The sequence below is a fragment of the Mandrillus leucophaeus genome, unplaced genomic scaffold (assembly GCF_000951045.1).
Source record: "Mandrillus leucophaeus isolate KB7577 unplaced genomic scaffold, Mleu.le_1.0 Scaffold107, whole genome shotgun sequence".
NCBI classification, from domain to species: Eukaryota; Metazoa; Chordata; class Mammalia; order Primates; family Cercopithecidae; genus Mandrillus; species Mandrillus leucophaeus.
The window spans coordinates 3880739-3896399 of record NW_012098876.1 but is presented as its reverse complement, the minus strand read 5'-3'; the positions used below and the strand labels follow the sequence as shown (position 1 = coordinate 3896399).

Here is a 15661-nt window from a genome sequence, read left to right as displayed (position 1 = left end):
TCCTGAAAGAAATATAGCATAGTGTCAGAAAACAGGAAAATAAAATTAGGAAAGAAAATTCAGTCAAAACAAAACAAAAAAAAAAAAAAAAAAAGAAAAGAAAGCTTGATCTTGGAAGCTTGGAAGACCTTGAATGCCATGGTAAGAATGCTGACATGTTTTATCCAGATGTTGATGAACTCTAATCCTTTTTTTCTTCCAGTGCAGGTGATATTATCTGACAGTGCTTTCAAACTATTACCCTAGTATTGGTTAGGATAGGAGAGCTAAGGAGAGAACTTGGAGACAAGTCTGGATTGAATTTATAGAAATAACACAGGTAGCAGAACATTAATATCTGGCTTAGGACAGCTCTGTTGAAAGTGAAAAGGAACTGTGGAGGCCGCATTGGCAGAGGGTGGGCAGTCCTTTGATCATGGGCGTGAAGTTATAAAGAGTTTTCTAAAGTGAGTCCAAACACTTCCTGCTGGAATGACACTGAAAATGGGGTATTTCTACCTGAGAAAAGAGGATGTATAGGAGAAAGAACAGGTTTTTGGAGACAGGACAGAGAGTTAAGTTTTGGGCATGTGAATTTGGAAGTGTGTATTAGTCTGTCAGCCATCTGTAGCTGCCTCGAAGTCTGCTAGAAATTTATCTTGAAGTTTAAAATAAATATTTAGATTTAATAATATTGAGAAAACAATAACAGCAACAAGAAACCCTTTGGGGGTATTTGTATCATAATGTACTGACTCGTTAAATTCTTACAATAACTTATAAGGTGGGTACTATGATTTATTTTGTCATTTTGCTGATATTTGGCACTGATTATCATAGCACAAACAAGATTAAGAGGGATATTACAGAAATAAAAGAATTGAAAGATAGAATCCTAGGGAATATGCGGTGGGGGTGGTGATGGTGAGAATTTGTCAGAGAGATGGAAGAAACAGAAATGAATATTATTCTAGCAAAGGGAATATGAAATGTCATGCCAAAAGGAGTTGTTAGTGATTTCATATATTGGAAAGAGTTTAAGGTATCTGAAGACTGAGGAAAAAAATGCATTGCATTTAATAATTTTAGGTCATTGTTGATCTTCGGGAAAATAGTTTCAGCTGGAGGTCAGGTGAAGCGGGGGTGAAAACTTAGAAGTGAGAACTAGAGGCATTAGTGTAGCCTACTTTTTTAAAAAGTGTTTGAGATTTAAAATTAGAAAAGAAAGGGGCAGATACTGATGTGGAATAACATAATTAAGGGAACGTGTTTGTGAAATAGGGAGGCTTGAGCATATTTGTGATCTGAGTTGAAGGAGGAGGTGGCAGTGAAGAATAGGAGATGTGAGGACGTGGGTAAAAAAAATGCCATTAAAGGTAAATCCTGGGTCGAGGGGGCAGATATTGAACAGATCAAGGGCACAGGTGGAGCAATTGTCCTTAGAAAACCTAATCCATAATCACTTCTTTAAGAGAGGAAGAAAGAGACAGTGATAAGAACAAAGATAAATTTTGTGTTGGGATGGAGTAGAAATAGATCATGTCTGAAAACTTTAATCTCAGTAAAGCAGGTCATCTTCTGAATAAGCTGGGGGGACCCGGATAAGGTCATATCTGGAGAGGCAAAGTCAAATATGTCTTTCTAGTAAAACTTCAGGCTTTATAATTCAATAATTAAGGATTCTGAAACACAGGAAACTGTTATTAAATGCATGGGAAGTACATGTATGGTAGAATTGGATCCTTTCCACTGAAATATTTAAATACACTTGAATCTGAGATTTCAATCTTCTGTATTTTTTTAAATGTTTGATTTTTAGTGAAATTCTGAAAACCGTGGTTAAGGATGAGAGGCCTGTAAATCATATATGTGTGCTAACACTTTAAGATTTGCTTGTTTGTTTTATGGGAAGATTTTCTCTTCCTGATGAACATGAAACCAAAGAAAGTCACAGGAGTGAATTCCTTCAGCCCCACCTTCCAAGTTGTTATTAGGCTAACGCTGGAGGGGAAAATCACTCAAGATGTGCTCCTTGGGGTAAATTGATGTGATGAAAATTTATTGTCACGTGGCACTTCAGGGAGCAGCATCTGGCATATTCGTCCATGTTGATGGCTCTGACGTTCATCTGTTATTCTATTTTTCTTACATAGATTAACTAGTGTTTTATTTCCACTGAGTTTTTCTGTTATTAGATAAAAGTAAAGCAAAGCTAAGCAAACCAAAACAAAACATAAAACCTTTTAGTTTGCACAGTCCAACTCCCAGTGAGTCCAAATCTATCTCTGATGTTATATATCAACAGTGCTACTGTGTTATCACTCCTGAGTGCTGCTGCTCCTGTGGTCCATGTCATAGGCATTTCTTTTCAAATCATAACCTTGATTCAGTAGGTTAATGGGGCCAGTGAGCATGGCACTGGTTGATAAACAGAGCTAATAAGCAAAGCTAGACATTATCTTTTACGTGCAAACAGATTTGAGGTGGGTTTGTTTGTTAGGTTCTCTTATTATCTCCGGAAAGCTCTGACAGGAGAATATCATTCTCCAGTTCTCTAAAATAGCTCTTCTCTGAATTGAAATTGAGATCTCCGATCAGCCTAGGTTTGAAGAATCTAATAATGTTTTCTGTAGACTGCTACATGTTCTATAGACAGCCTTCAAGGAGAGAAGGACATAGGTAGAACAGAAAATTTGTCTGAGTGTGAGGTGCACTGCCAGATTGGTTGAGGAGTAAGCACTTGATATTCTAAGTTTGTGTCTCATACCACAGTATGGAAGCCACCAAAAAATGTTGGCATTATGCTAGAAGGTATGTGAATATGGCATGTGTTCCTGGGGTGCCATATAATTTAGATTCAAGTGTTTGGGGAAAGTTTGAGATTTACTATTTAATTCATATATTTGGAGAAAGTTTGAGATTTACTCTTATAGGCTATTGGGAGCCACTATAGAGTAACAGGCATAAGAGCATTGCAATGAAATCTACATTTAGAAAGGTTTGCTTGATTTTAACGTATACACTTGACTAGCAGAAGACAAGATTAGGGGGATTGGCCATTTTAGTGACCTAGGGGTGAAGGAATAAGGGTATGAAGAAATAAAACATATCCATAGCAATCATTAAATCAATCAGGGCCATCCATCCTGTTGCAGCATTTGGATAGCCAGATGTATGCCCTTAGAGAGGCCTTGGTTTCCTTATTTGGAAGTGAGAATGCTTGAGTTGCATCAGAGATTCCTAAGTGTGCTCCACAGTGTGCTTGTGCTGTGAAGCACACTCTGAAAAAGAAAAGGGTTCTATAATCAAGTCAGTTTGGTTTCCCATAGTCCGCCTGCATGGTAGAGAGTCCTAATGCTGGATAGTATACTAAGGGATTTGAGAAGGTCTGAAGGCAGGACACCTGTTTAAATTTCCTGAACCCACCCTTTCTCAAACTTTGTGAACACATAGTCTTGTGGGGAATAACACGTCTAGTGTCCATCTAATACTGGGGTTACATTCTGAATTTTGAGGCAACTATCAGAAATATAAAATCCAACACAGCCAGTTATTTTTTTTCTAGCATTCTGTTTTGTTGTTGTTGCACATAAGATAATTTATGAATGCACTTTTTGAGGAATACATGCTGTATTTTTAAAAGCTTGAATTGATCTCAACCTGACAAGAGGTTCACTTACGTAGGGACACAACAGAACCAAGAGTGATCAGGGGAAGGCAGATTCATATTTCAGGACTTGAGTTTACTTTCTTTTATAAATGTATTCATGAAATAGTGGTGGAATTAGTAAGTGACCACAAATTTAAATCACTAATTGCTTCTCATTCTTTCTGTACTCTTGCACTCTCTTTTTTTTTTTTTTGTGCATCTATATCTGTGTATCTTTTTCTCCCCTTTTCTTTGTATATCTATATGTCTCTGTCTATATCTGTCCCTTTGTCAATCTCTCTCCTTTTCTCTCTGTCATCTTTTCCCTTCACTCTCCTTTTTTTTTTCTCTCCCCTAAGGAGTCCATCCACAAATACAGAGATGAAGTGCCATAAATTAAATGCGCATGTGCTGTGACTGCCTGTATTAACCTTTCGTAGAACTGTGCTTCCCTGGAAACTGTGGACACTCTATATAATCCCAAGATCTTTTGCTTTGATCTGCTCTGCTCACTCTTCTCCTGGCTTTTGTGGATTCAGTTCTGCTTTTCACCTTTAACTTCACTGCCCCTGCAGTGCCATTCACATGTGCTCCATCATTTCAGGACACAGGCATGGAGAAGGATGAGAGAGTCTGCCTTGTCTCAATCCCTAAGCAAATAATCGTTACATTTCTCTGTCCCTACTTGGAAAGCATTTTCTTACCATCTGTGGATCATATAATGAATGACTTTTTTGAAGGAATGTTCACATTTCTTATCTTGCTTGTTATGCACATCATTTTTCAAACCTTGGAACGATGAGATGGCATTTCAAGTAAGGGTGGTCCCACAAATCAAATGTAGTATGACTTTGGTTTCATTTCTTTGTTGAAACATCTGGTCTTGTTTAATGCACAACAAGAAAGAGGTAGGAAACATGTAAAAGTCCTCACTGCCCTCAGCTCTGATTGCTTTCTTTTATTGCCATTGTATTATGAAACTCACTGCCTCGAGTAGAGAAAGGAAGTTAATTCCACAATAACTATATTTGCCAAGAGTAACTTGCATGTCCATGGGCATGAAGGCACTGTGTGTACTGCTTTTCCACATTCTGGTCTGGGACTTCTGCCTTGAACGAGGAAATTTGAGGCATAGGTCACTGGAGTCTATGGTGACATGATTTATTTGCAACAGTACCAGGTTAAATGTCACGATATTAGTAAGGGTCATGTGGCCACTGCTGCCCTCAAGTTTTCCAGTTGCAAAACAGCACTTTTTCCCCTCAGAAATCCTAAAACTCTCATGTAGGAACAAAATTCTATACCTTATGGTACACAGACTTCAGGTTGTCAATATTTGTTAAAACGGCATGATGCTTACTAGAGTACAGCATTGGTCTCCAGAGCTAGCCATGTGTGGCAAACCAGGTGACTGGTTTATAGATGGATAGTATGCTTAATATAAATCCAATCACTTTTATAGAGTCTCTCTTGAACGCCGGCCTCAAGCCGTGGCCTTATTCCCTCCCAGGGTTTAGCAGTTGACTTTCGGCAAAAGGAAAATTTGTGATGAGTGGAGAGTAGTCAGCACAAATTAGATAGATTATCCTTTAACAAATACACAGAAATATCCTTTCTGTTATTGCTTATCATCTTCTGGTTGCTTGGTCCTTGGCAAATTTTCTTTCTTGACTTTGTCTGCTTTGCAGTGCTGTGGTGGTGGAGGTGTAGGAGTGGTGATAGTAACAGAAGTCATAATGATAATAGGCAACATTATATACTCGTCATACTTTATGCAACTCCCTATTCTTGGTGTTTAACTCAGTCTTCATAGCAACCTTGTGGTAAAAATCCCATGATACTGTGTCCTACAAGTTTAGATGTAATGTGGTTGGCAGTTGGCTCCAGATTCCTTGAACTTATCAGCCAGCTAGCTAACTTTGGTCATTTCATTAATCTGGCAATAATACCTTCTCATATGTTATGGGATTGAATATTTGGATTCCATGAACAAAGATATGACAGGACTCACTGTCCTATTAGTATCCTCATATTACACATTAGAAAATTGAAGTCTGACTTACTTTTTTTTTTTTTTTTGAAAGTTTTTAGTTTATTAATCTGCTCGTGAAAAATCCAAAATGGACACAGGTAGCCTTTACTGCAGCACCTTTACTCCTTTGGCTGTGATCCAATCTCCAGCTCACTTTTTGCCAGCACCAACATTGGCCTTTGCAGTCCCCCTGACTTTCTTCATTCTGTTCTTGCGTTCCTTTCGTTGCTTTCTTGAGGTCTTTTTCTTCTCATACAGGCCATGTCTTGCAAGTCTATGTTTGGGTTCATTTTTCTTTGCATAATCCAGGGAGTCATAAATCATGCCAAAGCCAGTTGTCTTGCCACCACCAAAATGAGTTCTGAATCCAAATACAAAGATGACATCCAGTGTGGTCTTGGACATTTTGGCTAGTTTTTCCCAAATTTCTGTCTTAGGCACCGTTGCCTTCCCGGGGTGAAGGACATCAATGACCATTTGTTTCCTCTGAAGTAGTCGGTTGGTCATGAACTTTCTAGTGTGGATAGTTACGGTGTCGTTCATGATGGCGGCCTATCTTCAGACAGTCGGGAAGGAAAAGAGCGTCTGACTTACTTAAAGATCACTGCTGGAAGGCAGCAGGCATATAGAGTCGGTGTGGCTCCAGAATTCATGCTTTCCATCACTGTGATAGAGGCTGAGGTTTATAAAGATATCTAAGGGAGGGATAAAGCTGTTGCTTAAAGGTTGAGAGACCATGGCTTTGACCCTGGTTTAATTACAGGTACCCTGGGTTTCAGCATTACATCCTGTTTTTATCTCAGGTGCACAGGGATGGAGGGAACCAGATATGGTGTGCACAAAACCTACTGGGGGGTTGAAGCCAGGAGCTGGTTTCTCAAGTGGCCTTGACTTTGATTTAAGTATTCAAGTTGTGTCCCAATTTGGGTTATATGAAGTGAAGCAAGCCTAACTTCATGTATCGAACATGAGTGTTGTCTTGTGTCGTGCTTTTCTGAATTAGAGTTGCTCTTTCCTTAAGTACCTAAAAATGTCATGTGCCTTTGCTCAGTAACGTGATGCCAGTAGCTGGCATGAGATCAGTAAGAAATATGCCAAAAATCACTGGATCCTCCATTTGGATTTAGCTTTGGAGAACCCAGGATTGGGAAACATTCTAAATGACTGTGGCCATAAATGTAGAGCTCCAAAGTTTATAGTCTGAAGCTTTTATGCCTAGGAGCATGCCAATCTCTGGTCTCAACATAGTCCTTGCTAACATTTAACTTGAAAAAGAAAACAGATAAATTAGACACTATTGGCACCATTGAAAAACAGTCTGGCATTATTTATCAATAATGTTAAAATGTTTATAAGCTTTCATCTAATAACTTCATATCTGAAATAGTAGGAAATGTATACATTCAGAGATATTTGTCGTAGTTTTATTTGTTTCTTCATTTATTTCATTTAACTACAGAATAATATTCTGGTTGAGAAAAACCGTAAATATATAAAGTAAAATTTAAGATTCCTCTTGCAAAAGTTCAACCACTTTTAACAGTTTTGTATATACTTCAAAACCTCATCCTCGTTATATTTTTTCCTCCCCTTCTCATGTATACACACATACACACATGCATTCATGTACACACATACATATATTTATGCACATGTATATACACATTTAGCTACATACAAAAATATAATTTCCAAGAAAATTGTAAGGCTATGGATATTGTTCAGTAACTTTTTTTTTTTTATCATATTATGGGCATTTGTGTGTGTGAGAGAGAGCTCGTGGATCTACATAATTGTTTTATCAACTAGATGGTATTCTAGAGTCAGGATATACTGTTAAACATTAAACTTCATAAATACTAAGATTGTTTCCAATGTTGATCATACAATCATGCTGCAGTGAACACACCAGTTGCTATCTTTTGGTACATGTATAGGGGCATGTCCATGAATCAAATTTTAGGAGTAGAATCGCAGAGTCGAAAGGACACTTGAATTTTTATAGATCAGGCTAAATGCATCTCCACCCTACTACTATCATTGACACAGCTCTACTGATTCACTTTCCCATAAACAACATGTGAGAGTACTTCAGGTTTTGTTATTGTTCTTTTTCTAGCTTCTTGAGATCAATGCTATATCTTTTATGTTTTATGATAAATTTACTTTAGACTATAAATTGTCCTTCAAATGCTCTCTTGGCTCCCTCTCATTGGTTTTGATAGGTATTACCAGGGATGATATTAAGAATATCTAAGAACTGGTAAAAAAAAATTCAGGAAAGAGGCCATCACTGCCGAGTCTAGCCGTAAACAACTGGTATGACTGTCCTGGGGTGAATCTGCCAGATATCAGACATGTGACTCTCACTAGAATTCACTTCTTCCAGCCTATCACCCAACCAAACTCTACAACATGATATTTTCTAAATATATCAAATATGCATTGCTTGTATGTCTTTGATACGATTTTTTGTTTGTTTTGTTTCTTCTGGGATGGCTATTATCAATGAATCTGTTCATTAAAATTCTTACTAATAATTGAAAGTTCAGCTTCAATGATAACTCCCTAGCAAAAATATCATTCTTCTATGAACAATTTTGTCATTTGGTTTGAACTTCATATGGTAGTTACTATTGTCATCATTAGGGATGAGTGAACTTTCTTGTAAAGGACCAGATAGTAAATATTTCCTGCTTGCTTTGTATACACTTTCCACTGTATTCATTCTGCTCTACGTAACATGAAAGCAAGCTTAGGCAATACCTAAACAAATGAGTTTAGGTGGATCTGTCCTGATTAAATTATAAATTATAATTAAATTATTAAATTAATTATATTACAAAAACAGTTGTCCCGCCTCTGGGCCATATTTTACTGATTTCCATATTTTGAGCTATACTATTTAATAGCTATTATAAACTTCTCTAATCGTCTATTCTGGACTATATACTTCTTGGAAATGAGGCTTGTGTAAGTGGCGATGTGGCTTAACCTTTAATTCCTGTACACTCAAGAGACATTTGTTGGATAAGTGAAAAATGTTAATACCATTGCTATTCACTGTAGAAATGTTAGTGATTCTAATATAAACAATGAATATTGGAGATATTGACATACCAGCATAAAATTTTTCTAAAACTCTAATTTGATGCCCAATTTGTATGTAAATTATTCCCTTGCTTGTGTGCTAGCTTTAGTTTATTCTTTTGTCAAAATGCTTTTAGGGATAAAAGCAATATAGTAAAAACTCTGTCAAATATTTGAAAAAGCCTTAAGTCAAAATATGATAGATCTTAAAGGAAGCCTATTCATATTGCAGACTGTGACATTTATTCTTGTTTAGGAAGCTTTATGTAGGCTGTTAATTTGTTTTTGGCTTAGTAAACCAAGCTATGATAGAGTTTAACAATTATATATTCAGAAAACCAACATAATTGGTGAATGAATTTTTTTATTCTTATTTTTTTTAACGTCCAGATATGATATTCTTTCGGAGACTTATAGTAGCATATTGAGTTTTGTTTGGTATTTCTCTCTGGTTTTTGGCATTGCTTGAACCTAAAAGCTTTAAATAATCTATACATGAAAATCTCACCTATTCTATCATTATTGCAACAACGGAAGGAATGTGTAATAAATTTATAGGCATTCAGAAGCTGCAGAGGCAAAACACATATAAGCTGTTATTAATTGGATGGAAAAGAAAATAGTTAATAAACACCCATAATATGCACACACAGAAATACATAAAAATAAAAGAAACTCTATGTAAATAATTAACGAATTTAAAAATTATAAAATGTGAAAGAAATTGTGTATTTACACAGTGAAGATTTGAGAAGAAATAATTCTACCTATTTATCAGAAAAGGTCAAACAATACAGTAATGTCACATCATTTAAACTGTATAGTTTATCTTCCAGTAGTAGAAGGAGTTTGTTTTACTCATCTTTAGTTTTCTTCTTACAAGACTACACTCGTTTCATCCACTCATGGAAAGAACAGCTTGTCTTATCACCCTCCAGTGGAAATGAGTTATGAGCCTTTTATCTGGAGTTTACAGGACAGCTTTAACCTCTTTATAGTTGAACTTCAGTGATGAATGCAATCTTATTTTATCTTAGTTAATTTTTTTCCCAAGAATTCCTTTTCCTGTTCTGATTTGTAGGTACATACAAGATAATAATAGGAAAGATCAAATTACCCTATTTGAGATCATGTTAAACACTTTTCTATTGTCCTGCAAGTCTTCAGTATTAATTTCCTGTTTCTTTTTCTGTTCATATCAATCTAACTAGAAAAAACAGCCATTTGAACATTCATAATAATCTGGTGTCTTCACTGTATTTCAAAGAAAAGCTTGTATTTTAAGCATCTTAAAATATTTTTGTGGGCTAAGTTGGTTTACTACTTCTTAGGTTTATAAACTAGGCTGCCAAGAATTTTGCAAACTAGAAATGTAGTGACTGAGGTAACAGACTGAGGTGTCTGTTGCAAGACAAAATGATCATTCACAAAGATGCAGAAGCCCTAACCTGGGTTCTGTGAGCAATAGCAGGAAGAATCAGATGTACTGCATAAGTCAAATGGATGGCCTTATTTGGTATCTGGCTAACATATCACTCTGGTTAATATATCACCCTCAGAATGCAAGGTCCTTACTGTTTTAACTCATCAAACACAAGAGAGCCTTCCCATGGAACATATCCTCCCCTGGCACTGATTAGCAATTATTTCCAAATGATTACCTTTGAATGATTGGACAGAGTTTATGATTTGCCAAAAGTCACAACCAATGTAGGTCATCATGGATTAGCTTCTTTCCTTTGACATTTAATTAATTTATTCACACATTCATCATGTATCTTGTGCCAACTGTGGGCCAGGTATTGTGCTACGTGCTAGGGATGCCAACTTGAATGAGACAAGATCTAGAACCTTGAGAGACTTATAGTAAGTAATAAATATGCAAATCAATGATTACAATTTTATTAGTGCTATAATGGCAGCATGAATAGGATACTAGGGGGGCATAAGAGTAAAAAAATCAGATTCAGGGAAGATACCCTAGAGGAAACAATATTTAGACTGAATTTTGAAGAACAAGTAGGATTGCTAGTTACAGACCATTGAGACAGCATTGTAGCATGTATCTAAGAGATATAAAACAGGACTAGGTATTTAAGTAATGACAAATACTTCAGCGTGGCTTAAGCGATAGAAGCTAAGGGATATAGGTGGTAGATGTTGAAGCTAAGGATCCAGCCAGAGATCAGATCACCAAAGATGAAGATGCTAAACTAGGAAGTACAGTTTGGGACAAAATGACATAAGTTAAGGAAAGGATTCACGTTTCCCATTTCACAGCATTCCAGCACCATGCCAATTCCATGTCACACAACCACAAAGCTCTTCCCTTGCCTCATTCAGTGCATTTCTATGGGGTTTGGGATATGAGCTTAAAAGTAAAGGCAGGACTTCTTTAACTTATTTTAGTTGTATCTCTTCTGTTAAGCTGGGGGCCTACTCAGCCTGCCTTCTTCTTGTGAGCAACTTCCTCTTTATCTATACTGGTTTGACTGTATAGAAAAAGATGCAGAGATGCCGTAAGGGAGGCATAAGCGAAAATAAGACAAAGCCAGCATCTGCTGTGGGCCAGGCATTGTGATGGACCATTTACACAGTACCTTATTTAATCCTCACCATGTCTATTGATATTATTCTCATCTCCATTTTATAGATATGTAAAATAAGTATCTTGTTTAAAATTGCACAGTAAATATGGAATTTGGATTTTTAAATTTAGTTGATCTGTTTCTAGAAAATCATTATTTGCATATTCTAATACTTCCTTGTCTGGGCAGTATTCTCCCAGATCTAAGTCCAAAGTACTTAGAATAGTAATTAAATCTAATACCTAGACCTGCTTCAATTATATTTAAATTGGTCATATCAGCACATATCAAAGCTCTTAAGGACATAGTCAGTAAGCACCCTTTCCCCTTAAAACACTGCCTTCTTGAACTTTCTGTGCTAATATTCTGGCAGATACATGGTAGAAAGAATCTGTTTTCAGATTCTGGAGCGGGATTTTAAACCTGGTGCTGACCATAACAATCTTTGAGATCAGACTCGAGTCAGTTAAACTCTCTGGGATTTAGTCTGCCATGTAAAAGGAGGCAACTGACCTACCTCATCAAGTCCTTTTCCTCGAAGTACATAGATTTTTATTTTCACAGGTGAGACATTAAATGGGCTATTTAGATCACCTTTGCACAAATTGCCAGCTTTGTTGCTGATGGATATCAAGAATTTAATTTCACTCTCAGATTAGACTACAGTCAGCTGCGAATATGAAGGAACAGAAGTTCTACAAAATAAGAGAACTTTCTCGGAGACCTCTAAAAGGTTCAGACTGCCTGTTTTTATTATAACTCCTAAATATCAAACTCCTTTTAAATGCTCTAAAGGAATGTCATGAAAAATGTTTTCTCCAAAGGTGAAGAAAGTAGCCATTGACTGAGTAAAAAAATAAATAAATGAATACAGAATAAAAACTGGATCATCTTCCTTCCTAGAAACATTCTATGGCATATTAATGGAGAAATTCATACTATCACAGAGAAAAATTGACAAACATGACATAGGTAACTTGGAGATATTTAATCCCAAGAAATAATAGTAAAAGAGAATGTATTCACTTACAGAGGAATATTTTTAAAGGAAGGATTTGCTAGCAGATTGAGTTTCTATTTTGTGTTAGCTATTTATTAGTGAACTCATAACTTTGCTATTCAGGCAGCTTGGAGTCATAAGAGCTGTATTACAGAAAAGCTATTATTTTTAGTTATTAAGAATTTGAATAAATAACTGTGGCCCTTTTTTGAAGTGGAGGGCTATTAAGAGGTACAGAAATGCAGATAAAAATACTCCTTAATAGAAAGGTCAGTTAAATATAATATGACATATTTGAAAGAATAAACTTTGAAGTCAGAGGGCAAAATATGAGCCATGGCTCCAGTACTCTGTTTTTAAGATTTGGGGAAAATCTTTAAATTTTGTTTCTATGTCACGCAAAACAGTGAGTTTTGAGGAATGCATTGAGTTAAGATATATGATTAGCCAATGAAGGTACCAAATGACTCATACATCACCTGCTCAGGTCGTAGGGCAGGAACCTTAAGATAGAATTTCATAGAGCTCTTTCTTTCACTTATAACATGAATAACCTACACATAATTACCTTGCTTTAAGTATTTTATTGTACTAGACGTGGGTTTCCCAAACTTTTATGAATATTAGCCCCTTTCATTGAAATAACGTAATTCTAGTAACTTCCTTGGAAATTAAAAATACTAATCATTTTGACAGTATTACCTGTTGAAAAATAATATAAGATAAATTTTTATTGCTTTCCATTTAACAAATGTTGTGCTCTATTCAGTTACTTCAAAGTTAGGTTTGTAAGCAACTTATAAAATATTTGAAAATACGACAATAATTTGAACCCACAAATGTATCAGATTGCAATGCATGTTATGTGGCTAAATTCGATAATTTTCTTGAGTTGTTTCTAAAGGATGAGATAAAGAAACTCACGTTGTGAGCTTTCTCCACTTGTTATATTTTGCTGACATGAAGACTCAAATACGTACATATGTAGTTTTCCCTCTTGCAATTCCCTATGAAATACTAGGGTCATTTTAATGTTCTGTGTAAGATGAGCACCAATTTTATTCTCGAAAGCAGTGTTCCATATACTTCTTGCATTTTAACCAGAGCTCCTTCATCAATCCAAATAATAAATTACAAGACCAAAAATGAAAGCAGTTTGTACATCTATGAAGGTCAAAGCCACCAAGCTGGCTAGAGATATTCAGCTGAGGGCGGTAACTACTGAAGTCCTGAGTTATGGGCCCACTTGTCCTCTCTAAGTGCTGTGCATGCTCACTCAATAAACACTAAGTGGCTCTAAATGGTTTCCTTTTAAGAAGAAAAAGCATGTGTGGTGTGTTATTTAATGCAATGATTTTTCAAAACTAGATATTATAATGGATCCCAATCATGCCCTTAATAATGAGACTATACAAGAATATGTGATAAAACTGTAGAAAAAGAAATAACAATGGTTTTGCCAGGCACTGAGCTTAGGGCTATATAGAATTTTCTGTAGTATGCTCCATCTATGAAGGGCTCTTCCTCTCTTTTATTTTTTTCATTTCTGTCCTTCCCATTTGTTTTCTTTCTTCATTTTCTTCTTTTCTACCGTCTGGCTTATTTGAGTCAACCAACATTTACTGTATCCCCATGAAAAGCCAGACATCATAGGAGGAACTAAGGATACGAGAAATTAAGGAGTTCATGATCTAGTAAAAAATGTTTTCTGTGTTTTGTGTGTGTGTGTTTTTAATTTATCCGGAGTTTATGTTTATTTATATATCCATACATGAGTGTATAATCACTTTGGATGCCATAAAATACAATGATATTCTGCTGCCTCTATCACCTAATGTAATCCTCCACATGCTGTAGACATGATTGAAATGCTCATCCTCTAACATTCAAATAGATCTGGTGAAAATAAAGTGTACATTTTATGAGTTAAAAAATCTTAGTCCTGCTATTCTTGATTATAGTTCTTTTAAAGTACCTAGTCCAGATCAAGTCAGTTGCCATGCTAATTAGTTTTCACATATAAAAAACAAACAAACAAAAAAATGGCCGTACTCCAGACACTGGTCTTTCTATTTCAGGAAAGTTGTCATATAAGAAAACCTCACTATATGCAAAGGATTTGTGGATGATTCCTTGGAGTTAATTTTCATGGGCTTTAGAAGATACTTAAGGAGAGGGTTTATAAACGATTGCCATAAGCTCTTTAGCTACTTAAGTCAAATAGGGTAGCACCTCTTAGCCATTCAATGAGTAGTATGGAGAATTTGTGGGGCTGCTTAGAACTCTAGGGCAGCCTATTTTTTGAAGATTATGCTTTTGACCTTTCTTGCTAGAAGTCATCCATTCATCTAATAAGTGTTATTTAAGTGCATGCAGTGTGCCAAGAACTTGACTTGGCATCACCATGGAGATGGAGACCACAAAATTCTAGTCTCATCCTCTCATCCATCAGAACCAAGCAGAAGTCGGTGCTGTTAATGTCAAGAGCAAATCAAGAAATCAAGAGAGACTGAAGCTCAGACACATTGTCACTGGTGTAATCTCCACCTTTGAAGGTGCTGCTCTGATATCAAATTTTATACGCGCACACACACACACACTTGACAAATTAACAGAAATAAAATATTTTTGTGTTTTATATGTTATTTTTTGAAGTAAAATCAGGTATGTACTTCAGCTTATTTTTCACACAAAGTTGATTTTTTGGATAATAACAATAGAATTTATGCTAGTTGCAGGATTATCTACAACCACCATAGTAAAGAAAAAAAGCTGTAAACTAGCTCGTATTATTACTGTTATATTTTGAATTTTTGGACAGAACCGATTTAATAATTTGGCAAACATGTAACTAGGGTAACTAGAAAATGCTGAAATTTAAATCTATGTTATTTACATTATCTGGATCGTTATATGGCCTAAAAATGCATGTTTAACTCCAGCGCACATAGTAAAATTAACAGTAAAAAAAAAAAACAAACATCAGAAGCCATATGTAATATGTCTGTGGTGCTCTTGACACCCCTCTATCTTCTCTTCTGAAATGTATATTCCTTCTGATATTGTACACATACAGTTATACACACACACACACACACACACACACATACACACACCCCTTAGATGGACTGAGTTCTAGATGAAATTTTAAAAATCAATAATTTAGTATCTCTTCATATAATTCAAACCCCTTCTTACATTCCGCATGATTTTTATTTAAGCATGTAAGCAATTTTTGGCATGAACTAAGCTTTTTAAGACTTTATGCCATTATAGGAATTTTTGGAAAACACTGATGAGGCCAATAAAATAACATACTGATT

General features: G+C 35.8%; 1 protein-coding gene and 1 pseudogene across 6 annotated transcripts in view; one reads left to right on the top strand and one right to left on the bottom strand.

The window, feature by feature from the left end:
* The window catches only part of RBMS3 (RNA binding motif, single stranded interacting protein 3), an 822470-nt gene that overhangs the window by 27774 nt on the left and 779035 nt on the right, over positions 1-15661 (top strand). The window lies entirely within an intron of this gene.
* LOC105543515 lies at positions 5688-6237 on the bottom strand (annotated as a pseudogene). The gene has a single exon (XR_001006630.1). The product of XR_001006630.1 is annotated as a 40S ribosomal protein S24 pseudogene (transcript).